The 13,419-nt window shown below is 33.1% G+C and overlaps 1 protein-coding gene across 1 annotated transcript in view; it reads right to left on the bottom strand.

Annotated features, from left to right (window-relative positions):
* The window catches only part of LOC128172016 (uncharacterized), a 184,325-nt gene that overhangs the window by 157,229 nt on the left and 13,677 nt on the right, over nt 1-13,419 (bottom strand). Inside the window, exons 4-6 of the mRNA XM_052837785.1 lie at nt 10,383-11,095; nt 8,162-8,216; nt 5,862-5,916 (exon numbers count right to left, since the gene is read on the bottom strand). The gene's annotated coding sequence lies outside the window, so the exon portion shown is untranslated. The remainder of the gene's footprint in view (nt 1-5,861; nt 5,917-8,161; nt 8,217-10,382; nt 11,096-13,419) is intronic.

The raw sequence follows: 13,419 nt of genomic DNA, 5'->3' as shown, positions 1-13,419 counted from the left end.
TGTTGTTCAACCTCCCTAAATAAGAAACCTTATTCAAAACTACATACATATACATGATATTATCATGACAAAAGCATCACATCACTTAGAAATACCCTTACATGTATACCCTCCCCCTATTTTTTGATTTTCCTAAGAAGCATTTAAGTTTGAACACTTTAACCAAATATTATGAAATTTAAATGCTTCTATTCTGATCAATTGAATTTTTAAGCAGCTTGAAATTAAAACCATAGCAATTGATACTTTAGTAAAAATCATGAAATTTTAACACGGTGGAATTAAAACGACCTACAGTATTTCATCCGAACAGCCTCAACATATAATTTTCTGCTATACCATTTTTTATTAAATGAATTCTACTAAGTTTTTTTTTTGCAAATAAATTTAGCGAGGATTTTTTTCTCTTTCCTTATTAATGACAGGTTTTAAAAACAATATTATGTTTAGTATGTATAAAATTCCATAAACAATTTTACAAAGCTTTGGATTTTAGTTGCACAATGAAAAAATGAGGGATTGCACGATAATACATGCTCATTTTGAAATTTAAAGCATTGTTGATTTCTTTTACTATAGAGATATGCACAAAATGATGTTGCTCTGTGATGCTTTGCCAAGATTAAAAGCATGAGAGAGAGAGAGAGAGAGGGAGAGAGAGAGATCTGAGGCACATGTAGTAAAAATTATTACATACATTTGTCTTACTGTAAAAATTGTTTACAATGTAGATGTGTTCTGCATGTAAAGTTTACCTCAAATGAATCAATAAAATTCAATATATATAAAAGATAAACTAATCTCAAAGAATTAAAATGGTTCTGTGAAATAATCAAATCTTGAGAAGAATGTTTTATAGATATCAGGGAACATTAACCTAAAATCTGAACTTAAAGTTCTTTTCATCTTGCACTCTGTTTTACATGCTCTTTCGCAGGCGATAATCATATATAACGGCGAGCCAGACAAAAGTTCTAATTTTAATTAGACTGAATATTTACCATGTCAAATATATTTATTTAATTAAGCACAAGCCTGTCCGAGTTCTTTAATTCATTGATTAAGTGGAGGTGATATGGTAAAGATCTGCTATATTCAAATATTTAGGGTAAAGTTATCATCATGCAAACATGCACTCTAATTACAACATTCTACTCTTGTGTGCCTTTGGACCCCCACCCCTTTTAATTGCACTGTTTTACAGTGTGTGGTGTGTTGTTCAATACAAAATAAGACATACATATACATAATTATAAATAGAAATTCAAAAGAGTAGTGTGCAAAACATACACGTGAAAATACATTGGACAGATAATATCCCGAGATTTCTCTGACTCAAATGCCCGCTTTTATATTGTTACGCACGTCAAAAGCGGAGGTTAGAGTCAGAGGAATGTCGGATTAGATTGAAAAGTGCACAAACACTTTGAAAAGAAAAAGTCAATACGACATATCCTGTATTGAAACATACCTTTATAATATGTCATACGTTAGTTGAGCTGAAATTTCCACTATCGCCGTCTTGCAGGCCATTCTTCTGACACACCGCTATCAGCTGCTGTTCGCAGTCAAAACATGGCGAGTTGACATGGTGAATCGTACGATAATTATTTCGATTAAAACTAATAAGACTAATAAAAACTAACAACGTAATTATCGACGGAATTAACGAAATTGTTTCAATAAACACTCTGATTACCTATATAAAAAAGGAGTTCGGTTTAATGACCTGTACGAAATCTTTTCAGCAGGAGTTACTTTAAGTGTGAATTTTGCACTATTTTTTAAACCAATAACGAGGAATCAACATTTCCGGAAAAATCAATATTTAAACCCCGATATCTCTGCTATGCAGTATCCGATTTTAAAACGAATTTAAGTTTTGTATTTAGCTTTGCAAACTATACAATATGCATATAATTTTATGATTTTTATAAAGTTTTATGATCAGTACGAATTGTTACAGTAGAAATTACTTTCAGTGTGAATTTTGCACTATTTTTGAAACCAAGAACGGGGCATCAAAATTTCCGGAAAAATCAATTTTTAAACCCCGATATCTCTGTAATGCATCCTCCGAATTTTAAACAGTTTTCAGCATTAGATTCAGCCTAAAAAGCTCTACAAAATACGTATACGTTTTTTGTTTGAGCAAAAAATTCAATTTTTTGAAAAATTGGATTTGCTTCCGGGTTCGACCGGAAGTGACGGATTTTTATTATATAGCCTCATTACAGAGGTAAATCGACCAAATCATAACCATTGAAAATTGCAAGCCTCTATCTTAAAGCGTTTTTGAGAAAAGTCCCGGACAAAATGACTTTTTTAAAATTTTAAAAATGACGTAACGTCAAAACGGAAGTGACGTTGTCTTTAAAACTTAAACATCTTTGAGGGACGATAACTTGCTAAAATCTCTGGAAGTTTCATTGTAATCGGTTGAAAACTTTTTGAGTTATGAAGCAAAAAAGGAGTCAGAAAAAAAAGAAAAAGTATAATAACTAGAGCAAAGCTCGTTGCAAAGCAACGAGTGGGTCTTCCGTTAATGTCCGAAGTAAAGCTGGGAGTTCCAGTAAGAAGCAAAGCACTTAAACCAATAACAAGAGTAACTAAAATAAAAAAAAAAATGAAAAAATCGAATTATTCCTGGTACGACCTAACAAAATCCGAATGATTCTAAGTACGAATTAACAAAAACCTTTTCGATTTCAAGAACGACTTAACAAAAAAAAATCCGAATGTGTTCAAATACGACTTTACAATTATTTTTGGTACGAGTTAATTTTACTTTGAACATTACGCTATTTTTTAAACCAAGGACGCGGAATCAAAATTTCTGGAAAAATCAATTTCTAAACCCTGATATCTCTGTAATGCATCGTCCGATTTAAAAACGGCTTTCAGTGTTAGATTCAGTTAAATAAGATCTACAAAACACATATTCATTTTTGATTTGATCAGAAAATACATTTTTTCGAAAAATTTGTTTCACTTCCGGTTTCGACCGGAAGAGACAGATTTTCATTTTCAGCCTTATTACAAAGGTAAATCGATCAAATCATAACCATTGAAAATTTCAAGCCTCCATCTTAAAGCGTTTTTGAGAAACGCCGCGGACAAAATGACTTTTTGAAAATTTTAAAAATGACGTAACGTCAAAACGAAAGTGACGTTGTCAAGAAAACTTTACCATCTTTGAGGGATAATAGTTTTACATTATCTCTGAAAGTTTCATTAAAATCGGTTTGAAACTTTTTGAGTTATAAAGCCGAGAAGGAGTCAGAAAAAAAAAGAAAAAGTATAATAATAACTAGAGCAAAGCTCGTTGCAAAGCAACGAGTGGGTCTTCCGTTAATGTCGGAAGTAAAGCTGGAAGTTCCTGTAAGAAGCAGAGCTCTTAAACCATTAACAAGAGTAACTAAAATAAAAAGATGAAAAAATCGAATTATTCCTGGTACGACTTAACAAAATCCGAATGATTTTACGTACGACTTAACAAACACCTTTCCGATTTCAAGAACGACTTAACAAAAAAAATCCGAATTGTTCAAGTACGACTTAACAATAATTTTTGGTACGAGTTAATTCTGCTTTGAACATTACGCTATTTTTTAAACCAAGGACACGGAAACAAAATTTCCGGAAAAATCAATTTTTAAACCCCGATATCTCTTTAATGAATCGTCCGATTTTAAAACGGTTTTCAGTTTTAGATTCAGCTTGATAAGCTCTATAAAACACATATTCAATTTTGATTTGATCAGAAAATTCATTTTTTCGAAAAATTTATTTCACTTCCAGTTTCGACAGGAAGTGACAGATTTTCATTTCGAGCCTTATTACAGAGGTAAATCGATCAATTCATAACCATTGAAAATTTCAAGCCTCTATCTTAAAGCGTTTTTGAGAAAAATCCGGGACAAAATGTCTTCTTGAAATTTTTAAAAATGACGTCACGTCAAAACGGAGGTGACGTTCTCTTAAAAATTTTAACATTCTTAAGGGACGCCAACTTGCAAAAATCTCTGAAAATTTCATCAAAATCGGTAAAAAACCTTTTGAGTTATGAAGCAAAAAAGGAGTCAGAAGAAAAGAAAAAGAATAATAACTAGAGCAAAGCTCGTTGCAAAGCAACGAGTGGGTCTTCCGTTAATGTTGGAGGTAAAGTTAGAAGTTCCTGTAAGAAGCAGAGCTCTAAAACCGATAACAAGAGTAACTTAAATAAAAAGATGAAAAAATCGAATTATTCCTGGTACCACTTAACAAAATACGAATGATTTTAAGTACGACTTAACAAAAACCTTTCCGATTTCAAGAACGACTTAACAAAAAAATCCGAATGTGTTACTGTACGACTTAACAATTATTTTTGGTACGAGTTAATTTTACTTTGAACATAACGCTATTTTTTAAACCAAGGACGCGGAATCAAAATTTCCGGAAAAATCAATTTTTAAACCCCGATATCTCTGTAATGCATCGTCCGATTTCAATACGGCTTTCAGTGTTAGATTTAGCTCAAGAAGTTCTACAAAACACATATTCATTTTTGATTTGATCAGAAAATTTATTTTTTCGAAAATTTTGTTTCATTTCCGGTTTCGACCGGAAGTGACAGATTTTCATTTCCAGTCTTATTACAGAGGTAAATCGATCAAATCATAACCATTCAAAATTTCAAGCCTCTATCTTAAAGCGTTTTTGAGAAAAGTCCGGGACAAAATGACTTTTTGAAATTTTTAAAAATGACGTCACGTCAAAACGGGAGTGACGTTCTCTTTAAAACTTTAATATTTTTGAGGGACGCCAACTTACAAAAATCTCTGAAAATTTCATCAAAATCGGTTAAACACTTTTTGAGTTATGAAGCAAAAAAGGAGTCAGAAGAAAAGAAAAAGAATAATAATAATAATAATAAAAAGAAACCGAAGAATAACAAGAGGGTCTTCCGTTGAAAACGGAAGACCCTAATAATAATAAAAAGAAACCGAAGAATAACAAGAGGGTCTTCCGTTGAAAACGGAAGACCCTAATAAAAAGAAACCGAAGAATAACAAGAGGGTCTTCCGTTGAAAACGGAAGACCCTAATAATAAGAAACAGTACGAAAACTATAAGGTCTTCCGTTGGAAACGGAAGACCTTAACTACATGTAAAATGCAGTTTTTTCTTTACCCCAGGTAGAGAATAGACTTTAACTGTTTGTCTAACTAATATGAACTCTCTTTCTCTCTCCTCTCCCTCTCTCTCCCTCTCTCTCTCTCTCTCTCTCTCTCTCTCTCTCTCTCTCTCTCTCTCTCTCTCTCTCTCTCTCTCTCTCTCTCTCTCTCTCAGCTAAACTCTTGTACACTTGCTGCTTTTACTTTTTTAATATATGTAAAATGGGAACTTTCCAAATATGAGGTTATTTATATTAACTACTGGCCTATGATATATTATCGGCTATCCCCCTTACCCTGGCTGATTGTTTAAATCTCTCCCAAGAAGATAATTAAATATCCCTGCCCTGACATTACCACTAGGATATGTTATTCTTGTTTACAGATCAACCATCAAATGGGGATGAGGGCAATAGTTATATTGTCAGTACCTTGGTAAGAAATTGATGCAGTCCTCGACCTAGGCCTTCGGGCAACAGATCTTATCCCAGGACTAACACAATGACTACTGCCCTCATACCCATTTAAAAGATGAATACTATAATGTCTATGAATGACACACGACAACGAACTTGTGATAGCAATGGGTCTCCTGAATGACTCAGGTGACCTAAAATTACAAAATATAGCTACACAAACATAGTGATATTACATGAATACTATATAGGTACACAAACATAGTGATATTACATGAATACTATACCACATAAACTCTTTCTTTGCTCCATCATTCCACTCTTTATTGATACACAAGGAACCTGTAAAGAGACCTCAAACTATTATACTGTTATTTTCTTAATATATGTTCAAGTTTCAAAACCTATTGTCTTTTTTAATAAGTTTACGAGATTGATGCATAGCAAAATCAATTCACATATCTAAAATGCTATGTTAAAGACAAGCTAATATTGTGAAGATGAGTTAATAAAGTGAAGTCTCCGATTTCCAGTCAATCCTTTTTTTTTTGCCTTATTGCCATAGCAACAGATGTCAATTTTCATAAGAAAGTATATATAGCATGGACATTGATATGGATGTAAAAATTGAACAGTTTCCCATTTCAGCATATTGAAAAATCACAAAAAACTGATTTCAAAATTTTGTTACAGTTTCAATGGTAACATTTTAAAAGTATTGGTTTCTCCATCAATTTTCTGATGTAATTAAATAATTGAAAATAGGACAAAGGCTGTTTTATGTCTTTGATAGTTTACGTAAGTGGGCAAAACCTTCTAATATGGCGTCAAAGTAGGTAGGTTTTGCTATTTTTCCATCTTAAGCCTTGATTACTTTGGCAACGGTTTACCCTCTGTGAAAAAAATGAGCGGGAACTGCAAATAACTAGTACTGGAATTGTTCTATGTCCAAGAGCCTTGCTCTGTCTAAAATTGCTCTTTTGTACCCAATATCGAACATGACCTAGATATTATCATAATAAACATGTATGCTAAATTTAATTAATGCCCCCCTCCCTTGGAAACATCCACAAAAAAAATGAACAGAAACTACAAAAAAAGGGAATTTTTCTATGTTCAAGGGCCATAACTCTGTCCAAAATGGCTTTATCGTACCCAATATTGAACTTGACCTAGATATTTTCATGATAAACATGTATACCAAATTCCATTTCAAAAACTGCAAATATTCATGTACTCTCTCTCTCTCCAAAATGTTTTTTTCTTTTTCTCTCTTTCTTTCTTTAATTCCCTTTCCTGAGCAAAATGTACTCTTGCTCTCTTTGTCTCTCTATCTCTGACCTTCTCTTTCTCTCTCTCTAACATTCACTGTTTAACATGTACTTTTTTTTTTCTCTCTCTCTCTCTCTCTCCAAAATATGTACTTTCTTTTTCTCTCTTCCTTTCTCCAATTCTCTTTCCTGACCATCATGTACTCTGACTCTTTTTGTCTCACTATCTCTGACTTTCTCCATTAAACATGTACTCTTAGAAGTGGATCAAACATCTTTACATAATGCGTGAACAAACTTTATCAGTATAGACTGCGATACCAGCCTCACTGAAATATAATTTGTTTTTATATAGAGCTTCTATAAATATATACTAGCAAGAGCCATATTTTACTGTCATATCGATCCAATCAGTTTAAGCTAACTGTGCATGCATGTAAGACATTTTGAACTAAATAAAAAAGAATAAAGGGAAAAAATGAACAGTTAAAAAAAAATTGATGCAGATACTGCATATAGTCAAACCATTAAATTTGAAAGTGGGAAATTACACACCTATAAACAGAGACCAACCCTCCCTCTCTCTCTCTCTCTCTCTCTCTCTCTCTCTCTCTCTCTCTCTCTCTCTCTCTCTCTCTCTCTCTCAATCAAATTCGTTGACGTCCGTTGATACCTAAATATCACTATCTTGACAATGATGCAAGGTATGTGTAATTCTTGCTGCGCTCGCCACAACGGTAGCACTGTAAAACATATCAAAATACATGTAAATGCAGTTTTTCTTTACCCCAGGTAGAGAACAGACTATAACTTTATCAAAACACAATTCACACTTATTATCAAATATATATGTATAATGGGAACTTTCAAAACGATATATACTATACATTGATATCAATAACTGGCTTATGACACATAATTGGCTATCCCCCCTACCCTGGTTATTTGAAAGTCCCGAGGGGCAGATAATTAGACAATATCCCAGCCCTGACATTACCACAAGGATGTTTTTCCTTGTTTAACAAATCAGTCATCATTCCAAATGATGGGAATGAGGGCAATAGTTATAGTGTCAGTTCCTTGGTAAGAAATTCATGTCCTCGACCTATGCTCTCGGGCAACAGTTCTTACCCATGGACTAACACAATGACTACTGCCCTCATACCCACTTAAGAGATGTATACAATAATGTCTATGAATGACACACGACAACGAACTTGTGATAGCAATAAGTCTCCTGAATGACTCAGGTGACCTAGAAATACAGAGTTTAGCTACATAATACATGTAATAGTAACAATACATGACTACTATACCACATATATTCTTTCTTTAGTCAATTAGTTTACTGCATCCCATTACACCAGGAACCTGTAAAGAGACCACAAAATATTACAAACTGGTATATCCTAAATAAATAATTCAGTGACAATATCATATTAACTTCCAGCTTAGATACATGTACATGTAAGTAATAAAGGTCAATATTAATTCATGAATGTATTTACATAAACATTTATATTGATGTTGTCCCCATTCAAGTTCAACCTAAATATAACATGCACATAGAGGTCTAATATTCTACATAAGGCGAGAGAAATTTAATTTTTAGTTTTACGGATCCGCCGACCCAATTTTTCCGATTTTGTAAAAAAAAAAATAATGAAAAAAAATTCGTATCTTCGGAAATTTTTCCGGAATTTTCAAGTTTGACCGATCTTGGTTTTAAAATTACTTTATTTTATTTGAAATCTGCAAAACGTTTGACAAAGGGAGCTTTTAAAATCAAGTGTAAGCATCTCTATAACATGGAGTATTTAAGATGGAGGTCAGCCATGCATGGTTTGGCTTAAAAGTTTTTATGAAAAGCAAAGAAAATATGTCATCCTGAACAAGTTTAGTAAGGTTAATACCAATGATCTTGAAACAAACACAAAGTACACAATGGATAGTGGACAAATTTAACTTAATATTATAAGTTCAAGCAAATAATATGTAATTTTGATTAATAAAAGTTTGCCCCCAGTTTTTTTATTAGGGTCTTCCGTTTCCAACGGAAGACCCTCTTGTTTTTCTTCGGTTTCTTTTTATTATTATTTTATTTTTTATTTTTTTTCTGACTCCTTCTCGGCTTTATATCTCAAAAAGTTTTCATCCGATTTCAATGAAATTTTCAGAGCTTTTGTAAAGTTACCGTGCCTCAAAGATGGTAAAGATTCAGCATTTACGTCACTTCCGTTCAAATTTGGCGGCCATTTTTAAATTTAAAAAAAGTGATTTTGTCCGGAAGAAATCTCCGTTAACTTTAAAGATATCGCTTTGAAATTTTTACTGATGATAGATGTATCAATTCTATAATGTACTGGGGGGTTTAAAAATTTCTTCATCAATTTTGCTCAAAACCGGAAGCAGTTCCACTTTTTGGAAATTTTCATTTTTTTGAACAAAATAAGACAATACTACAGTCTTATAGAACTTGCCATGGTGAATTCAAATCTGAAATCCGTTTGAAAATCGAACGACGCATTACAGAGATATCGGGGTTTAAAAATTGATTTTTCCGGAAATTTTGATTCCGCGTCCTTGGTTTAAAAAATAGTGTAATGTTCAAAGTAAAATTAACTCGTACCAAAAATAATTGTTAAGTCGTACTTGAACACATTCGGATTTTTTTTAATTAAGTCGTTCTTGAAATCGGAAAGGTTTTGTTAATTCGTACTCAAAATCATTCGGATTTTGTTAAGTCGTACCAGGAATAATTCGATTTTTTCATCTTTTTATTTTAGTTACTCTTGTTATTGGTTTTAGAGCTCTGCTTCTTACAGGAACTTCCAGCTTTACTTCCGACATTAACGGAAGACCCACTCGTTGCTTTGCAACGAGCTTTGCTCTAGTTTTTTTTATTTTCCCTCCTCCGACCCAAATTTTTTACCAAAAAATCCGTAAAACTAAAAATTAAATTTCTCTCGCCTAAATGCTTTAATGGAAACATTAATTTACATGTATCTATTCAGAAATTCAACCTTGCGCAATACAGCCCACCAGTTTACAATAATTCACATATTATTTTACACTTTAATGGACATTTAGTAATTATTTCTTTTATTTTTTTCAAACTGTCTACGTATATAATGAAAGCCAACATTGATTCATGTATTTTCATAAACGTTTAGTCTGTCAACTTAAAGATTGAATTGTACTAATATTTTAGACTATTGAGATCTAAAATCACATTGGCCGGTGAACAAAATGTTCAAAAGAAGAATCCTTTTTTTCATTTATTTATCTTTTAAACATCAGTGGGTCCAATTTTACATCAAGGGGTCTGGGTGTCACCCAAGGTCACCAGTGGGTCCAGGACAGAGTGGTTCTGTCTGATGATTGGTCACTCTGAAATCACTGAGATCTACATGTGCCGGTATATGTTGTTTGTTGACGTAAAACAACTCCCCACAGTTTTTACAATTTTAGGGGCCCCTAACAAAAATTTTATCTGACACCAGTACACATTAATTTACTTCAAGAATGATTTAATACCAGAACACTGGCCCAAAGGTAACAGGAATTATGTAGCCTGATGACCATGTTTGTCTTTTTCTTCCTCTCATCCACTGTATCTATGTAAAACACAAATAAAAACTTACCCGTAGTCATTTGTACAAAGTTGGTTTGGAGAAAATTCGAGACTTTCCGTTCCGTGTTCGCTGGCATAAATAATTCCACAGGTAGACCACATTGTACAATATAAACAGCATCTGAACACACCTGTACTTTCATTTCTTACACGGGGAACCAGTATCGATCTAAATGGGTAAAAGTATCCTTCATTTTGCTGCCTCTGATCTATCGTCTGTTCGATGTACGTCACAGTGATGCTTGTCGTTTCGGCTTCCTATAGTTTCGACCCCAAGTCGTTTTGGTCCTACGGTTTGGCCTCATATAATGAATCATTTAAAAATAAAAAAGTTATTGGAATATTAATTTTAAATGTATTTATCATCAACTTAGTCTTCTTAATCATTTAATCTCATCTATATTTCAGTTATTTATATCGGTATATGCTCAAAGAAAACTTATTTTTTATGTGTTTGCGGGGGAATGGGGGATGGGGGGGGGGGGGTGGTGGTTGAATACGACATCATAATGAACATTTCAAACCTAGAGGCGTGGTGGATCCAGGAATTTACAGAGTGGATGCGTGGATCCTGTCTAGGAATTTCTGTACAGTGGGTGTGATGGTAGATCTACTTCTGTAACACAAAATGTCATGTATAAAGAGATGGAACTCATGTCACAGATGACTTCTAAAGCAATCCTAATGGCTTCTGGAATGTAGGGGGCCTTATGAGCAAGTCATATAACAAGTTAAACGATGCAATTTTTCTCAAACAAATTGAAAAATTTGATATCATCTTTCTGGCAGAAACACATGTAGGTCATGACCAATGCATTCATAAGATTGGAAACTACTATTGTCATTTTGTTTGTAGATCTGCATCCAAGCATAACAATAGAACATTTGGAGGTCTAGCAATGCTATGCAGAATTGAATTCAAACCACATATTAAGATTTTGAAAAATACAAAATCTGACTTTCAGTGGATTAAGTTAGAAAAAGAATTTTTCAATTTTGATCAAGATTTATTTATTTGCATGGTATATGACCCTCCAGAAAATTCATCTTACTCCAAAGGTATCGACCATAACATTCTTGACTGTATTGAAAAAGATATAACTCATTACCAAAATTTAGGCAATATTTTAATATGTGGCGATTTTAATGCCAGAGTCTCTACAGAACCAGATTTTATTGTAAATGATGACAATGGCTACATTCCTCTTCATTCAAATTACATTGTTGACAAACAAATTCTCAGTCGCCGTAATATGGACTCTAAATTAGATAACCGAGGCAGAGATTTATTAGATCTTTGTGTATCAAATCAACTGAGAATACTTAATGGTCGTACTTTTGGAGACACAATTGGTAGCTATACCTGTTTTACACCTAATGGATGTAGCACAGTTGACTATGTTCTGATATCAGAAAACATTCTGAATCAAATACTGTATTTTGGGGTATCTGATTTTTTGCCCACATTGTCTGACTGTCACTGTCTGTTACAATGGTCACTATCAGCTAGGTTCTGTTTTAAACCTGAAAACAAATGTGTTAAGTCATCTCATGTACCCTCTAGATATATATGGTCTGAGGAATCGTCTGCTCGTTTCGCAGCTGCCCTCAATTCTGAGGACATTCAGAAAAGATTACAAAATCTTACAAAAGGGGAAAATCTTCATTCTTATGAGTCAATTGATAACGCTTCAGCCGAACTATCAAATATTATTATTCATACAGCTGACAAATCTTTAAAAAAATGCAAAATTACTCGCAAGACAAAGAAAAAAGGTCAAAAATGGTTTGATTCTGATTTGATTTCCATGAGGAGAAATTTACTTAACTATGGAAAGATTTACTCAAAATATCCTAAAGACCCCTCCGTGAAAAATCACTTTTATAAACTATACAGAGAATATACAAAGTCAAGAAAATACAAATGTCGTCAGTACAAGCAATCCATTCTTAAAAAGTTGGAAACACTACATGAAGAAAATCCTAGATCTTATTGGAAATTAATTGACAAGCTACGAGGTATTGAAAGAGATAATGTCTCAGAAGCAGTTGACCCACCAACTTGGGTCTCCCACTTCCAAAATTTAAACATACCAAAACCCAAGTTCACCCAACGCTTAATACAACTAGAAAATATCCTTACAGAACTGGAAAAAGAAAAATGTTTCACTGAACTTGACAGTCACATATCGATAGCTGAAATATCAAATGCTATTTCAAAACTAAAAAGTGGGAAAGCTCCTGGTTTAGACAATATCTCTAACTACATGATTAAATGTGGTCAAACTGTTTTATTACCATCTCTACACAAGTTATTTAATGGCTGTCTTACTTTCGGATATTATCCCAAACTTTGGTCTTCAGGTTACATTACACCTATCCACAAAAGTAATGATATTTCTGACCCAAATAATTATAGAGGCATTACTGTTACAAATGCAATTGGGAAGCTCTTTAATAAAATATTGGATATTCGGCTAGATAAATTTTTGGAAAAGTATCACATTATTGATGACTGTCAGATTGGATTTACAAGAAAAGCAAGAACGTCAGATCATATGTATATTCTTAAGACTATTATTGATAAGTATTGTAGTACTAAGGATGGTAGAGTGTATGCCTGTTTTGTTGATTTTCAAAAAGCTTTTGACACAGTCATTCATACAGGAATTAAAATTAAACTCCTCAAAATTGGTGTAGGAACAAACTTTTATAACACTATCAAAAGTATGTATTCATCAAGCAAATCTTGTATCAAACTAGAACATAACATCACAGACTTTTTCCCAATAAAAATGGGTGTAAAACAGGGTGACAATCTTAGTCCCAACTTATTTAAAATTTTCATTAATGATCTCCCGAAATACTTGCACTTGTCTGCTGATCCTGTGTTTTTAAACTCAAATCCAATCAATTGCTTGATGTATGCGGACGATATAA

The sequence above is a fragment of the Crassostrea angulata genome, chromosome 2, assembly GCF_025612915.1.
Source record: "Crassostrea angulata isolate pt1a10 chromosome 2, ASM2561291v2, whole genome shotgun sequence".
Classification (NCBI taxonomy): domain Eukaryota; kingdom Metazoa; phylum Mollusca; class Bivalvia; order Ostreida; family Ostreidae; genus Magallana; species Magallana angulata.
The sequence above is the reverse complement of the archived record's forward strand: the minus strand, read 5'-3'. Positions and strand labels throughout refer to the sequence as shown.